We start from the raw sequence: 21,151 nt of genomic DNA, 5'->3' as shown, positions 1-21,151 counted from the left end.
GACTCATGGCTTGCTAAAAAAAGAGGACACCAGCCTTGCTTTCTCCCTGCCTTTAACCCAGCATTTCCAGGCTCCTGGATTGCAAAATGGGGTCCAAGCCTGGTCATGCTCCCTCTCTCTGCCTCCCTTCCCTTAGCAGCTGCTTGTTAGCTCCAGCTGCGAGGGAAGGCTGAAGGTTCTCTCTCTCTCTCATACACAAACACACACTTGCAGAGCGAGGGGAGAGCCTGCCGGTGCTGGGATTCAAACAGGGAGCTGTTTACCTGGCTTAAGAGGCACTTTTTTTAAAATGAACTTTATCAGCAGTAGTAACCTACTGCCCCATATATGTCGATACTTGATTTTGGAGTCCATTTTGGGGCATAAATTTCTTGACTTATAGTCGAGTATATACGGTAGTTTGCTGTGAACTTTTATAAATTCTTACAGGGTTCTTTCCCATGAAAACCTATTCCAGAGTGTAGCTTCACTCTTTGCACCACTGGGCCAGCTTGCCAAGAAAGGCAACTCATAGCCTGCAGTGATATGGCCATAGCAATTGAATATGGCAATGCTCCAGCTGCTTTGGCCTCAGCCATGGAAAAGTCCCACATAAGGGATGGAGAGAACTTTATTTTAGCTGCATTCTTAAATGAACAGATCTAATCTACATTTCCCAGGTAAATATATGAATCTGGCAAGAATCATCTTTCAAAATGTATATTCTTCCAGGTTTTTTGATGCATTTTTCAGCTCATAAACAGCCATACAAATCAATCTATTGTGGAAGTTTGCATATAATAACCCACAGATTACCAAAAGGGGAAAAGACTGGAGGCAGACATGCTTTGGAGCCTTTTTCCTAGTCTACAAACCAACCCTTTCAGAATCCTAACCCATTTGGGTTGCTTATTTGATTGTTTAAAGTTCTGAACCATAAAATATTTTAGTTGTATTTTGTTTTAACCAATGTTCTGAGCTTCCTAAACATGCTTTGGTGGTCATCCTGGTCTCCAGGGAAGGACAGCAAGTATCTGGGCTACATTATTATATCTGGAGAAATGGGGATGATGCAGCTCTCCCAGATGTGGTCATGGATTGGGATGTGGACATCCCCTCCAACATTTCACTGATGGCAACCATGTCATGTGTGGCCAAACAACATCAGAATGTGGTCAAGGTAGCAATTTTAAAAACCATAACAAGATAGCTAGAATGGGGAAGAACATACAACTTAGGACAAGCTGCAGCAATTTGCTTTCTGCCTCCTCCTCTCCTCCCACTGAATTTGGTCCAAACTACATTTGCATTTTGAACTCAGTTGGCACAACTGAGGTAAGTGAAGGAAAAAGGGGGGAAATGGGAGGATAGAAACTGAGACATTTTAAAAGCAGCTGTAAAGGTGGGACTGTCTCTGCAAAACTGGTACAGTTGTAGGGTATGGTACAGATTATAGCAGAGCACTCAAGGGTTCTTATGACTGTAGATCAAGCAAATCTAAGGTCTAGGAGTGGACCTTACCTGCATTGTAAATAGTTGTTGTCAAACACATCCCATATGTGGGCTCACACATCAAAGTATGTCTTTTACAGTATTCCACATCAGTGGTCGGGCAGTGATTACACACAAGTCCCTGGGCTATGAGAAGCAGGGAGAGAGAAGAAGGCTTTAAAAGAATATTCAGACTTGAATAGCCATTTTCAAAAATTCAAATGTGAAATGTGAGGTCTAATAATACAAGAAGAGACAAATTACATCAAACCGAAGGCCTATCCAGAACAGCACTGTGTTTCCACAGTGGCCAACCAAATGCAGGGCATGCCTACCATCCCACCATACTCCCTGTCTTTCCCAGCAATTAATATTCAGAAGCATACTGCTTGTTATACAGAAGAAAATACATAGCAATCACAAACCCTCCAGCATTTCACAGATGGAAGTCAGGACATCTGTGGCCAAGGAACATCAGAGAGTGATCAAGATGGCAAAGTTAGTGAGGAGGAACATACAAGCTAGAAAATGCTACAGAAATTTGCTTTTGACTGACAAAAAGACAAACAGGGGACATGGACCTGCTGGACAGAGCAGGGTTGGCAATAAGGTTTCCAACTGAATACAGTAAGCTCTCTCTTTCTTCAGGCTTGCCATCCATGGATTGTAGCATCCACAGGTAGCCTTGCCCTGTTGTTCCCAATTTGGCATGCGCATGCAGCTGCACCAACCTGGTCACATGCACATCACAAGCCATTAGGAAAAATGGGACATCAGGTCCCACAGATTTTGCTATCCATGGGAACTGAACACTCATAGAATCATAGAATCAAAGTGTTGGAAGAGACCACAAGGGCCATCCAGACCAACCCCCTTCCATGCAGGAAATCACAATCAAAGCATCCCCATCAGATGGCCACCCAGCCTCTGCTTAAAGGCAAAGGGAGCATTTTTAAAATAATGCTCACGATCTATCCCTTCTTGTGATTTCTATCAACTGTTTCTTTGTTTTGTTTTTTTAATGAACTGAAATGAAATTTGTGTGCATCCTGAAACTTGGCCAGGGTGGAGACTATTTGGCCTTAAAATGCTTTAGAATTCATGTCCCAAATTGCCAGTCATGATGGTTCATGGAAGAGGATTATGGGGAATACAGTCCAAATCCTTAAGGCTTTCCCATTCCTCATCCTGGGGACACAAGATGATTTTGCCAGTCCCCATTCTACACCCTGTTTAGCCATTTACTTACCACCTTACCAACAGAGTAGATGAAGAGAGTAAAGATGCTATGAAGAAGAATCATCTTCAGTTTTGATCAGTATCTGCAGCTTCTGAATGAGGGAGACTGAAAGACAGACCAAAATACCTCACAGATGTGAAGCTATTCAGATAGTTCTAGGCAGACGTGCGCCTCCCATTTATTGTCTCTAAGACCCTACAGTTGCCAACGGGGCTGGCAATAATGCATAGGTGTGAGACAATGCCTACTTTCTGGAAAGATACCCAGACTTGTGCAAATTTATCCTTGGGATGTGGTAAACTTCTGGGAATAGGATGGTACTAATTATATTGTTTGATTTCTTGTAAACAGAACGTGGGGGGGGGGGGGGGGTTGGCACAGGCCAAATGTTCTTTCCTGAAGCAGAACACATGCTTACTTTGCATGATTCCCAGCTGTTATTTCTCATAAAGTCACTTTTGACTTAAGGTGACCCTATGAATAAGAGACCTCCAACGACTCAGTCATTTGATCTGTGCTGCTCTTGCAAACTCCATAGAATGGTGCTATGTCAGTTAAATTAGAATCTTAGTGCTCTAAATGCACTTTAAATATGTAGTATAAAGAGGTAAAAGGTCATAGATAGCATTGTGGGCAATTCCAAAATAGATCTATCTGCCAAAGAACCTCAATCATATTTGACTTCTGAGCCAAGTTGACTTCCAAACCACCTTGAGTTCTAATTCTGGGGGGAGGGATATGAATAAATATAATAATATTATAATTCTGCAGTACTACTTCACAGGAAAATTAGGGAGATACACAATACGGCTAAACAGCTGTGTAATTCGACCATATCATTAAAAGTGCACACGTGTCCCGTAATGCGCGTAGGTGAGGCGTTTGGTTCTTCTGGGAAGAAATTCAGTGCTGTCTTAACATGTTGTTCCCATAATTCTTGAATAATGTTTTTGCTGGGAAGAGTACCATGACGTGGAAGAAAAGGATTGCTGATGTTCTGAAATAAAGGGAATGTAGTAGTTGCAAAGCAAATTTTAAAATCCTTTCCCAGAACAGCTCCAAGTGGGAACATTTCACAAGCGTTTCTACTGTCATAATCACACTGCCACCATGAAATGGTGGTTAGTTCAAATCTCCACCTTCCCAAATGTTCATGGCAGAGATATCCCTTCACTAAAGTTGCACGAAGAGTAGCAGAAGTAAGCAGCTTCCAAGAGGGTAGGCACTTCTACCTCTCCCTTTAAGCCCATATTGTGCCTCTCCCCCCACCCTCAGTATTGTTTATTGTCTTTTATTCAACCAACCACTTGTCCAGGGTTAGTTCTTCTCCATCACTTTAGGTTCTTGATTGCTGAAATCAAAATTTGAGAGAATAGTATCCTGTAAAGCAAAGTACTCCAGGGCTATCTTTGTTTCCAGGAAGGCCTGCAATTCTTGTTTTGTAATCTGACTTTGACGTTTCTTTGCACAGGAACAGACCACCATAAAGCCAGTGTCAGAAGGGCCCAGAAGGTTGAATTCTCTAGGAAAATAAGTTCTGCCTCCTTTTTCAAAGCAAGGGATTACATTAATTGGCAAAATCAGCTCTACGGCACCATTTTAGCTGGAGGGAATCAGGACTTTCAGAACCAAGGCCAGCTACCAAGAAACCAAGACATTTGCAGTCCTCAGAATGGCAGTTTCACAGAGAAGTCCTATAAGTATGTTGCTGGATAAATAGGAAGCTGTGGGAAATCTAATATCTATCACCTGTAAGGTTAACTGTATTATTTTACTGTGATATTTCAGTTCACTTCCTCAGACACATAGAACTGAGGACTGTGCTGAGGAAACTAAACACCAAGAATGTGGAGAAAAATAAATAGACCCAGTTCTGAGACTGAGCAAAGCCTGATACTGTGATTTCCCCAGGAACCAAATCCTTGCAGGATTCTAATCAGACAAAGGACCCAGAAATGGCAAAGGCAAAGCTTGATTATGTGAGCGTGGTCCCAACTGACCAGAGTAAAGTCTGTGAAAGAAACACAGAGACCTTTCAAACTCCTCTGTTTCAAGACCTCCTTATGATGAGATTTCCACATTGACAGTAAGCATTAAGTTACCCTCTTAGTAAGGCAGCTGTGACACTTGTTTGTGAAGATTTTGCAAAAAGCATATGAAAATAGATATTCCAGTCTAATTCTTTTCTTTTTTAAATTTTACCCGCTGCCCCATCTGTTGACCTTTCTTCAGGTAACAAAACCACAAAGGCAGATCCACCCTGTACATTGTCACTTTCACACTCTGTGTTCTTAAGCATATCCCCCCAAGATCAACAACCAACTTTATGTCCACATTTAAGCAAAAGATGATATGGTCCAAAGTTTCAACTCACGAGTAAAACTCCATAACACATTTTTTTAGCTCATGCCAGCTAAAGCATCACCAAGTATGGCTTCTTCCACATTGTACCAACTCCCTTTGTGACTCCATATTCTCACATCTTTAATACTGTGCAACTGAGGAAGTGGACTGAAATCCACAAAAAGTAAGACCAAATTAGTTTGTCTTAAATGTCTTGCTGGCGTTCTTGCTCCCTACCTTCTGTTTTCCTTTTGGTAATCCTAACATGTGAGCCAAATGTAGTAGCAAATAACATGGGATAGTCTATGACATGCACTAACTACACACACAAGCACACTAAACTGATTCCTAAATTACATTAAATATCCCATTTGGTGTTGTCGTTGTGTGCTCCCAACTCATTTCTGACATATGGAGCCCTTTCACATGGTTTTCTAGGGCTGAGAGTGTGTGACTAGCTCTAGGTCATTCAGTGGGTTTCCATGGCTGAATGGGGCATCAAACCTTGACCTCGAGAGTTGTAAACCAACACTCAACCACTACACCACATTTTTCTCTCCCACTATATGCATAAGGAGACATCCTTATATTTATTTTGGATTACAGAATTCCAGATAAGGAAGACTCAGTCTGTAGTTTGCTACTAACCCTTTGAGCCCATTCACACAATAGAATTATAGCACTATTATTCCACTTTAACTCCCATTTTTCCATCTCATAGAATCTTGGGACTGGCTGTTTCTCAGCCAAAGACCTCCTGTGTCTCCTACAAGTTACTAATTCCAGGATTTTATAGGATGGAACCATGGCAGTAATACTTGAATCAAGCTGTTTAGGACTGATCAGGTTGTAATGCCCCTGTCTGTCCCCCAATCAACCCTTGATATGAAACATTCATATTAAAAGGCAGGCCAGTCATGTAGTTTCTAGCGGTGTCTGGTATCTGACATCTGTTGAAAATTTGAGAATTAAACCGGCCAGATGGATCTGTCACGCAGCTTTGTTTAGAATGGCTACGTTTTATGGCCTAGTTGGTTAAAGGGGCTTTCCTCTTTCCTATCCATGGAAATTTCCACCACAAGTTCCTAAAAATCTGCCCACAAAGTTAAAAAGCATAAAAAGGAACAGGCTGCTCTTTGGTGAAGCCAGACAGTCATACTGTCTGATTTCTTCATAGACTGCTCAGATTGCTGACCATTTTCCAGGCCACAATCTGACTCCAGGTTTCCCTGCAATTTTTCCTCTGATCTGGTCTCCTGGTCTTCTAATCTCTATCCTATCATAGCTATTCCATGAATGTGTGAGTGTGTGCCTTGTATGAATGTTGCAGTCTCTTTACTGTATTAATAAAATCAAACTTTAATCTTGCATTCTGAAATCTAGTTTCTTGGAATTGGAATACAAAGGCTAAAAGATCACTGTTTTTTAAAGTTACCTAAAAGTCTTCTAACTTCTCTCTTGAGCTAATTAATTAGTTCCTCTATTAAAGGCAATTTTGGGGTAATTTAGGTACCAAGATCATCGTCATCCCTTTGAATTGTGCCTGAAACCACACAGGCAGCCAGTGTGGGTATTGCAAAAGGGAGTCGTCTCCTTCTTGTAACCCGTCTCAGACATTTGACTGGTGTCTCATGGGGCTGGTGAGGGGGAGGGATGTTGCAGCAGAAGAGGAGCAAGGAATCACTGGATGTGGAGCCAACCTCCCTCCCACAACCATTACCCAACACCTCTCCAGCTCAGAGGATAAATTGAAATCCCACACCTGCCTCGGTACATCTCACACTCCTTCTCCTGTGAAGTCAGGCCTATGAAAACTAAGATGAATAGAATTCTGCTGCTGTGCGTCTCTACTCTGCTCTTCTGCTTTATGGGTAAGTAACTGGCACAAAGGGTAGGAAACAGAAAAGGGTGTGATGGAGAGGGTACCAGTGTGTTCATTCTGGACACAAAGACAATTCGACAATTCAGAAGTTAATTCCCATGAGACAAGAAGGTTTTACCAAGGACAGGCGGATTCCTGAGCAGCCCAAGAGATTTCATTGTCAAAGGCACAGCAGCAAAAAGTACACCCTAGGTCAAAGGCACAGACACAGTCACACACACACACAACCATCTAGAGACCCCCACCCCACTTTTTGGGTTTTCTTGGCAGGTTTATTCAGATGGGGTTTTCCATTGCCATTTTCTGAGGAGGCTGAGAGAGTGTGACTTGCACCAGGTCACCCAGTGGGATTCCATCCCTGCCTTCTAGAGCCATAGTCTAATGTTCAAACCAAGCACAAGGTTGCTTTAGACTGATTTTGAGTTGGATGAACTGCCTAAATAACGTGAAATGAGGGGCAATGAATGCACAAATAAAGTGCATTGCCTAAATAACGTGAAATAAATGGTTATGAATGACTAAATAACATGAATTGCCTAAATAATGTGAAATAAGGGGTAAAGAATGAAAAAGTAATGTGAACTGCATAATAACGTGAAATAAAGGGTAATGAATGAACAAATAATGTGAAACAAGGAAAAACCATGGGAACCGGAGGCAAGCCCTGCCGGAAGTGTAAAAAGGTCACGATCCGATTCTGCCCTCACTGCACATGTGCAGGGATGCTAATTTGAATTCTAGACTAGGAAGGGTACGTATTCATACGATAACTTCTTTTGCATTCGCACTACTTTGGCTTTGGGGTGGGCGCTGTGTTCTTTTGTGCATTTGACAACCATTCGAGTAATAGCATTTATTTTTGAATTGGCCATGCTTTCTTTTCTTTTTTTCGAAATTGGGTGACATTCCCCTTGTGTGATATTGTCTGGAGGTACTTGCAATAGGTACCTCCAATCCGGGAATGGAGATATGCCAGCCAATTCTGGACGGGGTCATACTGCCCCTGAAGGACTCTTTTCGCAGTCTGGGGGTGCTCCTAGACTTGTCTCTCCGTCTGACGGCTCAGGAGGATGCAACAGTCAGGAGCACTTGCTATCAGCTTCGACTGATACCCAGCTGCATCCCTTTCCTGGAACGGGAAGACCTTGAAACACTGGTACAATGCACTGGTAACCTCTTGGCTCAACTTGTGTAACATGCTCTCCATCGAGCTACCTTTGTGTCGAGTTCAGAAACTTCAATTGGTACAGAATATGGCAGCCAGGCTGGTTACTAGCAAATCTGCCCACATCAGTTTTAAAATCCCTTCACTGGCTGCCTATTAATTTCCGGGCAAGATACAAAGTGTTGGTTTTAACCTTTAAAGCCCTACGTGGCTTGGGTCTTGAGGAGTGCCTTCTCCCATATTTTCCTCCCCACACTCTTTGTTCCACCAGGAAGAATCTGCTTCAACCAAAGAGGACTAGACTTTCTGCAGTGACCCAGCAATCCTTTTCAGCAGCTGCTCCTAGACTTTGGAACGACCTGCCGGACGAGATCCGTCAGATTACCATCTTGGAAACCTTTAAGAAGGCTATTAAATGGATCTCTTCCAGCAGGCCTTTCCAGACTAGAATATCCTTGTTGACCTGTCTCCCCCCTCTTTTTTCCCTCCCATTATCCTCCATCTTTAACTTTTACTCTTCTTGGAGTCCACTTGAAATTTTTTTATTTCATATTAATTTTTATTGTACACTAATGTTTTTTTTTTTTTTTACTTTTCTTCTTAGTTTAATCTCTGTTTAGTGTTTATGACGCGGAGAGGGATGGGGATCTTGAGATTAAGCGGAATACAAATAAATAAAAATATTATTATTACATACACATACACACAGGGAGATAGAGGAGAATGTAGACATTAAAATAATAATAATGATAATAATAATAATGATGATGATGATGATACATTATTTATTTATAGCCAGCCCAATCATGAAGAATTTGGGCAGGTTACAGCAGTAAGAAAAATACATCACAATAACAATAGATTAAAATTCACATAACAAATTACAATAATAATAAATAGCAACAGGAATGCATAGCAAATAACAACAATAATAAAAACAATTAACAGATCAAATCAATACAACTCAAAATTAATCCCCAGAATACATATCAAATAACAATAACAAGAATAACAAGAAATCATAATAGCAATAAACAGGAAAAACTGACAATGTCTAACTCTCTCCTGGCAGCAGGAATACAATACAGTACAAAATGCAAGACAGCAATAGCAACAAAAGACTGGTCCTTAATGCTCCCTCAGGCATTAACTCATAATAAAATGCCTCTCTGGCTGGAGCAGTCTTCTGGAGGGCTGGGGAGCCGGTGTTAAGTTGCTGGCCTGGTGTCTCTCAGCCTCAGTAGCTGGCCTGGTGTTTCTAGGGGTGGGGCAGCCTAAGCATACAGTCCGCTCTCGCTATACACAGGGGATCTGTTTCAGACCCCCCCCCCCCCCCCGCATATGGCAAAATCCACATATCCTCAAGTTCCATTGCCCTCAATGGTGCTACGGCTACATGGCTGCACGACCACTGGGGACAACGGGACTTGGCCTCCCCAGCCACCTGAAGCCTATGGGGTTGTTCCCACTAGGTGAAACCCCGCGTTCTGAATCGAATACAAGGAGTGGCGTTCCTATTAGGATCCGATTTAAACCTAGAACGGTTCTAGAGCAACCTGCAATTGTCCCCACTACAAATCGAATCGTAGAGCGGGATAAAAATTTAAATCAAGTTTTCCTCATTTAATGTGTGTTAAAAAAACACTAGGGTCCGACCTACGTTTTTCCATTGATTCGAGTTAGGAACCGGAGCATTTAAACAGGAACGACAGCCATTGAATCGTGTTAGATGGATGGGAGGAGCGGACGGCGATGGGGGCTGGCCTTGGGAGAGTTGCCCTTTCTGTCCCCATCCATCATGGCTGTCGCCATTTTTGCTTCCCTCACCCCTTTGTCCGCTGTGGTCTTTCAATAAGAGATAAGGATTATTTTTATTTTTTATTTTAATGGTTTACAGGCGCTTAATCTCTTCAGCGCTTTAAGCGCCTGAAGTCCCGGCTGCTCAAGCGCCTGCATCTGCCGGTGGATTGCAACCTCCCCTCTGTGTGGGGAGAGCCCATTTCTAACGGAGGAGAGGCAGGAAGGGAAGGCTCCTCTCGAAGAGGCATTCCCTGCCCGCTTGGGCTCTGATCTCGCCCAGACAGGGAAGTGAAGGCTCCTCGCGAGGAGGCATCTGATCTCGCCCAGGCAAGGAAGGGCTCTGATCAATTGGGGGGGGGGGGGGGGATAGAGCCTTTCTCCCTCCATTTCTCAAATGGAATCTGCCTTCTCCTCCAACCCTGGAAAGAGAATCTTTGGGAAGAGTGCTCCCTCCCTGCTTTTCCAGCAGCCTCCTTCATTGATCTCTGGGCTCTCTGAAGGGATTCTCCCTGGCTGTCTTGAGAGACATGAAGAGGGGATGCTGTCATGGAAAACCTATCCCATAGTTCCTCTGGAAAGAGCTTGGGTTTCCTAAATTCGCTTTGCCAGAAGCCTCCCCCATTGATCTCTGTGCTCTCTGAAGGGATTCTCCCTGGCTGTCTTGGGAGACATGAAGAGGGGATGCTGTCATGCAAAACCTATCCCATAGTTCCTCTGGAAAGAGCTTGGGTTTCCTAAATTCGCTTTTCCAGCAGCCTCCTTCATTGATCTCTGTGCTCTCTGAAGGGATTCTCCCTGGCTGTCTTGGGAGACATGAAGAGGGGATGCTGTCATGCAAAACCTATCCCATAGTTCCTCTGGAAAGAGCTTGGGTTTCCTAAATTCGCTTTGCCAGAAGCCTCCCCCATTAATCTCTGTGCTCTCTGAAGGGATTCTCCCTGGCTGTCTTGGGAGACATGAAGAGGGGATGCTGTCACGCAAAACCTATCCCATAGTTCCTCTGGAAAGAGCTTGGGTTTCCTAAATTCGCTTTCCTAAATTCGCTAAATTCACAAACAGTCAATGAAATGGAAACGATGCCAAAAGATAAATCGCTTCCAAATATTCCGGATTAACGTTACGTCATTCTGACGTACTATTGATTGACAGCTCCAAATAAGGTATAGAGGAGAAGAATCGCTTTATTTAAACACCGATTTCATGCCAAGTAGGAACGCTTGCAGGTAAAAACTTCGATTTAAATAACCAGATGGGAACGATGAACAAAGCAATTCGGATAGCGGGATAAGAACAGTGTTATTTTGAATCGATTTTATTAAAAACGTTGTATTTTAAATCGTTTCAAATCTTAAGTGGGAACAACCCCTATCTTGCCTTCTCTTCCTCTTCGCCCTTCTATTGTGAGCCTGGAGGGCAGGAAGCAGAGCAGCGGAGCCTCAGCAGGTCCGGAGCCGAAATGGACCATGAGGTCATCCAGCCGGGCCCCAGAGTGCCCCCAGGAATGGGGACTCCAGAGTGCCGCCCTCTGAGCTTCCACCTAGGTCCTTTCCTTCTAGCAAAGGAGGCCCAAGCCTCGCGGTTCCTGCTGGCTCCCTCAGGCCTGGGAAAGCGCCTCCAACTGCCCCAGTGGTCACGCACTTGCCCAGGCATGAAGCCGGGGCAGCAGGAACCACAAGGCTTGGGCCTCCCTTGGCTGGAAGGAAAGCCTGGAAGGAAGCTCCGAGGACAGCACTCCCAAGTGCTCATTCCTGGGGGTGCTCTGGGGCCTGCTGACCAAAGCGCTGCCCTCAGAGCTTCCTTCCAGCAAGGGAGGCCAAAGCCTGGGACCTGGCTGGAAGGAAGCTCCGAGTGCAGGGCTTCAGTCAGTAGGCCACAAACCACCTCCAGGAACAGGGACTTAGGAGCATTGCCCTCGGAGCCTCCTTCCATTGTGCCAGGCTTGGGCCTCCCTTGGCTGGAAGGAAGGAACCTGGAAGGAAGGAATCTCCAAGGGCAGTGCCCATTCCTGGAGGTGCTCTGGGGCCTGGCTGGATGAGCAGAGGAGCGTCTTCAGGTCTGGAGCTGAAACGGACAATGAGGTCATCCAGCTGGTCCCCAGAGCACCCTCCAGGAATGGGCACTCCAGAGCGCTGCCCTCGGAGTTTCTTTCCTTCCAGGTCCCTTCCTTCCAGTGGGGAGAAGCCCCTTCTCTGGGCTATGTCCCATGGGTGGCTTCATCCTCCTCTCTGCTGCTGCCTCTTCTTCCTGCCTCCTCCCTCCTCCTCTTTCCCACTGCCGCCTCTGCCTCTCCCTCCTCTTGCTGTTCTTCTTTCCTGCCGCGTCTTCTTCCTCCTTCCTCCTTTTCCTTTTCATTTTCCCACTCCCACCTCTACCTCCACATCTTCCATTTCCTCCTCTTCCTCTCTTTTGCCGCACTGCTCGTGTTTCTTCCTCCTTTTGTCCTTCTGGCCCACCCCACAGTCTTGCCATCCACGTATGCTCAAATCCACACATGGCAAGTCCGTGTATAAGGATGGCCCACTGTATTTTCCTTGTTGTCCCTCATAGAAAAAGCCTAACATAAATATTAATTGGGAAGGCAGGATGGGAATGAAGGAATCCTACTCAAATAGTTGTAATACTGTGTCCTGGAATGTGGCCCCCACTCTGTACATGACAAACATGGTTCTTAATTCTTTTCTGACACAGTATTGTAAGTATAGTACAAAACAGGAAATATATCTTTTGATGTTGCTGGGGTACCTGCAATAATGTTCTTCTCTTTTTTCCAGCCCAGGGCCTCTGGTGCCAACTAGAGCCTGCTAATGGGTACAGTGCCTCGGTAGGTTGTTATGCTTGTGAGAACCAACAATGCTACCGGACTGGAATTTATAGAAGTAAGTTACTTACTTACTTAGGTTACTAAGTTCCAGGTAGCCTAGAATAAATGGGTGGATCATACCATGACCTCCCTTCCTTCTCTTCCCTTCCACTCCCTCATCCCCATATTTCCCTGGGGCTGTTATTGCTCCTCTCAAAGAGGGACGGTGATCTCACATTGTTGATTTTTTCCACACAGATCGCACATTATTAACCTGGAGAGCTGGTTGCACCACCGAAGATATTAAATGCAACCACACAGAAAAAGCATTGGGCACAAGTTTAATTTTTCCCAAGAAAAAGATTTTGAGTGTAGAAGTCACCACTTGCTGCAACGACCGTTTTTGGTGTAATGGTGGACCTCCTGCCTCTTACATTTCCTCTAAGCATTTATTTTCAGAAGGAGCAGTGACTAAAGGAGACATGTGAAAGGCTGGGTCTAACACCAATCTTATCTGACACACTTAGTCCTTTCCCAGAGAAACTCATTGCTCTTGTCCTTATCTACTCTTAAGTTTCCAAACACCCTTAACTCTTCCACCAACTCACTTCTGATACATGTTCAGATTTAACTGAGCAAGTGAAGTGGCAATAAAGATATTAATAAATATGTACACTGTCCTTAAATACTCATTCTCCATTACTAGCCCCAATGACCTCTTGAAACATTTGCTTGGTGCCATTTCTTTTCCTCTAAATCTCTTGTCAGAATCTAGCCTTTTATTTATCAAGCCTTTGGTTCAATCCTATTCTTATATTTTAAAACTAAGATGAGAGCTCCTTTCTAAAGCACACACTGGATCTCTTTTTACCAAGATTGTCACAGCAGTAGCATTCTTGCACAAGTAAAGCAGGTGGATTTCATAGGTATCTTTTGTGATACCTTACAACTCTGTGAATCCATAAAGAATAAGTGTGTTAGGACTTTCCTTCTCTTTTTCTATTCTTCCCTTCCCTGTTCCTGAAACATGATTCCATTCCTTAGCCCCAGTGTTAAATTTAGATTGTAACCTTGGTACAGGGTTTTCATTTTTAGTTGTTACATATGTTAGGTGATATAGTGATGTGAGCAGTGGAATATAGTTCTGGTGACCAGGGTTCAAATCCCTACTTGGCCATGGAAACCTGCTGGGTGATGTTGGGCAAGTTACATGCTCTCATCCTCAGAAAAAAGCAAAGAAAACCTCATGATAAGTTCACCTTAGGGCTGCCTTGCCATAAGTTGGAAATTACTTGAAGGCCCACAACAACAATAAATTTTGTTCAGTAACGTGCCATAAACTCTTTATTGTTGTTTGCCATCAGATTGACATCAGTTTATGGTGACTCCATGAATGAATGAATGAATGAATGAATGACTTCCAAGAGCCTCAATAATCAAAAGTCCTGCTCAAGTCTTGCAAATTCACAGCTGTGGCTTCATGGGTTGATGTAGTACAATTTCCCTCTTTTCCTACAGCCTTCCATTGTGTTTTTGTTGTTGATGTGTACCTTCAAGTCATTTCAGACCTATGGCAAGCCTAATGTAACTTATTATAGAACATGCTTTATAAGTTGTTGATGTAACACAATAGAGATTGGTTACATCACCAAAGGAGAGTAAAGAAATCAATCAAATTTATATCTAGAATTAGCCAACACATATAGCCAATATGTTAATAGCTAGAAGGCCTGGACCTGAAATAGGATAACTTAGCAGGTCAGAGACATTTTCATGGCCTCTTCGTTGTATCTCTGGTGCCTGAATGTCTACATTAAGCCAAAATAAGGAATGTTTAAAATACCAGGCAGGAATAGTGAGTTTAAACTGTCCTGTTAAGGGGGATTGATGGGTATCCAAGGGTCTCATATACTTATGTTTAAATCCTATATAGCAATCAATGTACAGCTTAAGAGTTCTTTGTCTGAATCCCTATAAAAGGGAATTGCACCTGGAAATCGAGGCTTCAGGCTTTGAAAATTAATCCTCTGAAGTGAGCCGGCTAATAAACTTGTTGATTTCTTGCAAACTTCTGGTTGAATTTTCTGGAATATCTGCAATAGGTATATACTTTAACTATCATACACACGCTCATTTAAAAGCAATAGCAGAATGTGACAAGAATAAGAAATGCAAGCATTACCATTAATAAATAAGGTGAGGGCTGGCAACAACAATAAGAAATATCATCAACAATAATGACCACAAGTGAATGGGCGGAAAAGTAACTGAAGAATGCAAGTAACAAGATGAACCAAAAATGCAATGGTGATGCAAGCAGCACAGCATATTAAACACAGTTACTGTGTTTTCATTGCTGCAATGTAAGCAGCAATGATGAGTCAAAATAGAAATGTGGGCAACAATTGAAAGCATCCAACAACAATGCAATTGCTATGCCAACAACAACAAATTCAGCAGAGCAACAATGCAAGCATCAAGGATAATTTAAAAATGTAAATTCAGGCACAGATACAAACAATACAAACATGTGTTAACGTGAACGTTGCCTCTTCATTGTTCTGACCAAGAATAGTAGATAAAGTATAAAGTAGGAAATAAAGATTTTGATGGCCCTGGGTGCATACAATAATATTCTCCTTTTTTCCAGCCCATGACCTCTGTGCCATTAGAGGCCTGTCTTGGGAATGTATACAGCCATGACATCTTGTTATGCTTGTCAAAACCAGCAATGCAATCGGAAACCATTTTACTCTAGTAAGTTCCAGGTAACTCCGAACAAATGGCTGGATCATACTGTGGGCTCCATTCTTCCCCTCCACTCCACATCCTTATATTTCTCTGCTCTTATTGCTCCTCTCAAAGAGGGATGGAGCTCTCATTGCTGACATTTTCCACATAGGGGGCAAACTGATAGAATAGCTAGCTGACTGCACCACTGAAGATATTAAATATAACTACACGCAAAGACATAAGATTTTTGTGTTAAGAAGTCCCCTATTGCTGCAACATCCATCATGGATGTAATGCTGGAGCTCCATCCATATACTCTGGAAACTAGCCCATATTTTTTTCAGAAGAAACAATGACTAAACCCCACTCTTACCTGATACATTCAGACTTTCTCCAGAGAAACTCATAGTTCTGGTCTTAATCTCACTTTTACTTTTCAGTTTTGAAACATCCTTAACTCTTTCACCAACTCACTTCTGATTCATTTCCAGGCTTGATTGATCAAGTAAACTGGTGATGGGGTATTAATAAATATCATGTATATTGTATATCCTTAAGTACCCTTTCTCCATTATTAGTCCTAATGCCCTTGTGAAACACTATCTTGGTAAGATGTCTCTGCTTTAATGCTGCTGCCACAATGCAGAATTAATGCAGTTTGATACCATTTTGCTCTCATCACTCCATCCTGTGGAATCCCTGGATTTGTAGTGACACTAGAACTCTCTGACAGAGAAGGCTAAGTAACTCACAAAACTCCAAATGCCAGAATGTCATAGCATTGAGCCATAGCAGTTAAAGCAGTGTTAAAATGCATTAATTCTGCAGCATTGATGCGACCTGAATCTCTTGTCTGTATCCTGCCTTTGATCAAGTCTCTGGTTCAGTCTTATATTTATCTTCTAAAACTAAGATGAAAACTCATTTTTGAGCAGATACTGGATGGTTTGCTATCAGTTTGCCATAGCATTAGCAAAGCAGTGGACTAGGCGATGTTTCAGATACCTTATAACTCAGTGAGTCCATAAACATTAAGAGTGCCTTATGTCTTTCCTCTTTCTCCCTTCTTCTCCCTTTCACTTTATTCCATTCCTCAGCCCCACTACTGAAATTTAGACTGTAATTTTGCTGCAGGGAGTTTATTTTTTGCTGCTACATATTTTACTCTATAACAAGGGTAGGCAACCTGCGACCTGTGGGCCGGATGCGGCTCGGTGAGGCCTTGGGACTGGCCCCAGCCCGGTCCTGCTGCCGATTGCCGCTGGGCCTTTGGCCTCTCGCGCGCAGGGGCAATTGTCTATAGACGCCTCAGAAACATGCATTTATATTAACATTTTTTAAAAAAAATCAGCATTTTTTTTTGCGTGTCCTCCACTTTTTTTAAAAAAGTGTCCACCGTTTGAAAATGTTGTCCTACATTTGTCCCGGTTTATTTATTTATTTAATTTTTTAAAAAAATTATTTAATTATTTATTTTTTGGCTTCGGACCCCCAGTTGTCTGAGGGACAACAACCCAGCCCCCGGCTCAAAAAGGTTGCCTACCCCTGCTCTATAAATACCATGAACTCCTTGTTGTTATTTGTCATCAAGTTAATTTTGACATATAGTGAACCCATGAATGTGGGCCAGACAAGGCAACTGTTACATGGATTTGTAATTGGTTGACTGGCCGAAGCCAAAGGGTGCTCAGCAATGGCTCCTTTTCATCCTGGAGAAAAGTGACCAGTGGGGTCCCACATGACTCTGTCCTGGGCCCAGTGCTATTCAACATCTTTATCAATGACTTGGAGGACAAAATTGGGGGCATACTAATCAAATTTGCAAATGACACCAAATTAGGAGGAGTAGCTAATACCCCAGAAGACAGGATCAAAATTCAAAATGACCTGAATAGACTAGAAAGCTAGGCCAAAGCTAACAAAATGAAATTCAACACGGATAAATGTAAGGTTTACTTAGGGTAGAAAAATGAAATGCACAGATATAGGATGAGGGACACCTGGCTGAATGAAACTACATGTGAAAGGGATCTGGGAGTCCAGGAAGACTACAAGTTGAACATGAGTCAACAGTGTGAAGCAGCAGTTAAAAAGGCCAATGCAATTTTAGGCTGCATCAATTAAAGTATAGTGTCTAGATCAAGAGTAGGCAACCTGCGGCCTGCGGGCCAGATGCGGCCCGGCGAGGCCTTAGGACCAGCCCCAGCCTGGTCCTGCCGCCGATTGCCGCCGGGGCCTTTGGCCTCTCACATGCAGGGGCAAGGGAGGCAATTGTCTATAGACGCCTCAGAAACATGCATTTATATTAACATTTTTTTTAAAATCGGCAATTTTTTTTTGCGTGTCCTCCACTTTTTTAAAAAAAAGTGTTCACCATTTGAAAATGTTGTCCTACATTTGTCCCGGTTTATTTATTTATTTAATTCTTAAAAATTATTTAATTATTTATTTTTTGGCTTCGCCCCCCCCCCCCCCCCCCCAGTTATCTGAGGGACAGCAACCTGGCCCCCGGCTCAAAAGGGTTGCCTACCCCTGGTCTAGATCAAGGGAAGTAATAGTGCCACTATATTCTGCCTTGGTCAGGCCCCACCTGGAATATTGTGTCCAGTTCTGGGCACCACAATTTTAAAAGGATGTTGAGAAACTGGAGCATGTCCAAAGGAGAGCAACTAAAATGGTGAAGGGTCTGGAAGCCATGTCCTATGAGGAACGCCTTAGGGAGCTAGGGATGTTTAGCCTGGAGAAAAGAAGGTTAAGAGGTGATATGACAGCCTTGTTTAAATATTTGAAGGGATGTCATACTGAGGACAGAGCAAGCTTGTTTTTTGTTGCTCCAAAGACTAGGTCCCGGAACAATGGATACAAGCTACAGCAAAAGACATTCCACCTCAACATTAGGAAAAACTTCCTGACAGTAAGGGCTGTCTGGCAGTGGAACAAACTCCCTCTGAAGGCAGTGGAGTCTCCTTCCTTGGAGGTCTTTAAACAGATGCTGGATGGCCATCTGTCAGGGATGCTTTGATTTGGTTTTCCTGCATGGCAGGGGGTTGGACTGGATGGCCCTTGCAATCTCTTCCAACTCTATGTTTCTATGATTCAAAAGCCATTATTATTATTATTATTATTATTATTAAAACCATGATCAGGTCTTGAAAATTCAGGGCTGTGGCTTCCTTGATTGAGTCACTTTACCTGTTGTACCATCTCCTTCTTTTCATACAAGTTTCCATGTTTTTGTTTTTGTTGTGTATTCAAGTCATTTCAAACTATCATTGGGATTTTGGGGTTGTTTTGTTTTTGTTATGTTTTGTTGTTGGTTTGTGGCAGATTTTGTTCAGAGGGATGTTGCCTTTGGCCTCATTCACACTACAATTAAACCTATTTTTTGAGCTGAATAAATTTGGATCGCATCATCGATGCAAAACCAAATTGAGGTTCACACTGCATTTGCCACGATCAATCTTCTCCGTTTCAGTCTCCCAGTTCAAGTTCAGATTTACATTTGAATCAATTCAAATGGAATCTCCAATCTTGGACATGTTCTATCAGTGCCTGGCTGTTGTTTTTTAAGTGTCAATCATACGGTGTGCATCTTCATCACCGTGACCTATCACAGATCTTGTTCAGCAATAAACGGCCATGAATCTATGCGTGCCAGGGAAGAATCTCCCATGGCACCCACGAATCCATACATGCCAGGGAAGACTCCCCAATAGCACCCATGAATCCATGCATGCCAGGGAAGAATCCCCCTTTTCTCTGTTGGCCAGAGAGGGAAGGGAAGGTAATGTGATATAGGTTATGAGGAGGATATGGGGAAGAAGACAAACTAAGATCAGTTTGGACTACAGGTCTTTGTGGGCAGGGCTGGTGGACCCATGGGTGGCAAGGGGCCCTGAGTGTCCATGTTGGGGGTCATCTTCCTAACTCAGAAAGGAACCACGAGGGACGTCCGGCTTGGATGCTCAACAAACGCCAACTTTTATTCCAACAACGTCCCACCAACAACAACCGTTCACTGTCTCTAGCCGTCCGGCCCAGGCAACTCAGGCCTAGTTTCGTCACTGGCCGCAGCCCCAGGGAATCTTGTAGCTTTTCCCACAGTCCTTAACTCCCTGCGTTTGGGCCCGTGGGCCGGTAGCCTCCTCTTGCGAGCGTCTCCTCAGCCTGCCGTCCCGCTGCGTCGGCTGGTGTCCCGACGACCTCCCTCCTGTTCCTCCACTCCCACCAAGGGGTTTCCTGGAGGCACCTAGACCCTGCAGCACGGCACTCCTCCAGGTTCAGTGGCTCCCTGGCGCTACCGCCGTCCCATCTATGGCTGACTGGAATGGAGACATGGCCAGGTCCTGCTTGTATCCTTCTGCTCGGTGCCTGGGGGTGGTACCAGGCATCCTCTGAACCTGCATCAGGGCCGCCTGTTGCTCTCCCTTCCTCGCGTCGTCCTCCTCATGTTCCTCTTCCACGTGGACCCCTCCTCCCCGCTGACGCCTCACCCTCCTCTTTAAGGGCTCTCTCCTCTCGCTCCTTCCCCAGGTTCCTGACTGGCGCCAGCTGGCTCTCCTTGACCTCCTCCCAGCTTTTATCTTCCCTCTGGGTCCCTGTTCTCTCCCCCGTCCTCCTCTCGCTCCATTCCTTCCTCTACCCACTCAACCCTCCTGCTCTCCCCCTCTCTACAGCCCCCCTCCCCCCGTTAAGAGGGTTGATGGGCGGTCAGACATCCAGGGACCCTGTCAAGAGAAGAAATCAGCATTAGCATGTTGACTCCCACTCCTATGATACACTCTAAAAGCATAGGGTTGCAGGGCCAGGTACCAGCACATAAGCCGGGGATTGGTGTCCCTCATTGAGAGGAGCCATTGGAGCAGCGCGTGATCCATAATCAAGGAAAATGGGGTGCCCCAGAGGTAATACTTAAGGGCTTCTATCGCCCATTTGACGGCCAATGCCTCCCGCTCGATGGCGGCATACTTTCTTTCAGCTGAGGACAGCTTGCGACTTAAGTAGAGAACCGGGTGCTTGCCATCCTCTGTTTCCTGGGCCAAAACCACCCCGAGGCCTCTGTCTGAGGCATCCATGTAAACCAGAAAGGCCTGGCAGAAGTCCGGGGCTCACAATACCGGGTAACTACATAGCAGCCATTTCAGGGTCTCAAAGGCCTCATTTTCTACCTGGCCCCATCTCACCCGTCGGGGTTGACCCTTTTTGGTGAGGTCTGAGAGTGGGGCTGCTAAGTCAGAGAAGTTGGGAATAAATCTGCAATAACAGCCGGCCAGGCCAAGGAATTGGGGAACCTGCTTCTTGGTTTCCGGTCACTGCCAGTTCTGTACCCGGACTAGTTTGTCGTCTAAGGGCTTCACCTGCCCCCCCCCCACCATATGCCCTAGGTACTTAACCTCTCTGCAGGCGACCGCACATTTTTGGGGGTTTACTGTGAGCCCTGCCTCTCGCAACGCCTCTAGCACCAACGTGAGGTGCTCTAGGTGTTCAGTCCATGTGGCACTATATATTATTATATCATCAATGTAGGCCGCGGCGCAGAAAGCCAGCTTACAGAGCACATGATCCATCAGCCTCTGAAAGGTGGCCACATCCCCATGTAGCCCAAACAGCATCCTCACAAATTGGAATAGCCCTCGAGGCATTGCAAAGGCCATCTTCTCCCTATCCTCGGGGGCAACCTCAATCTGCCAGTACCCCTTCGTGAGGTCCAAGGAGGAC

Source organism: Sceloporus occidentalis, unplaced genomic scaffold (genome assembly GCF_023333645.1).
Source record: "Sceloporus occidentalis isolate IW3139 unplaced genomic scaffold, rSceOcc1.0.p SCAF_1, whole genome shotgun sequence".
Taxonomy (NCBI): domain Eukaryota; kingdom Metazoa; phylum Chordata; class Lepidosauria; order Squamata; family Phrynosomatidae; genus Sceloporus; species Sceloporus occidentalis.
This window is presented reverse-complemented; position numbering follows the sequence as displayed.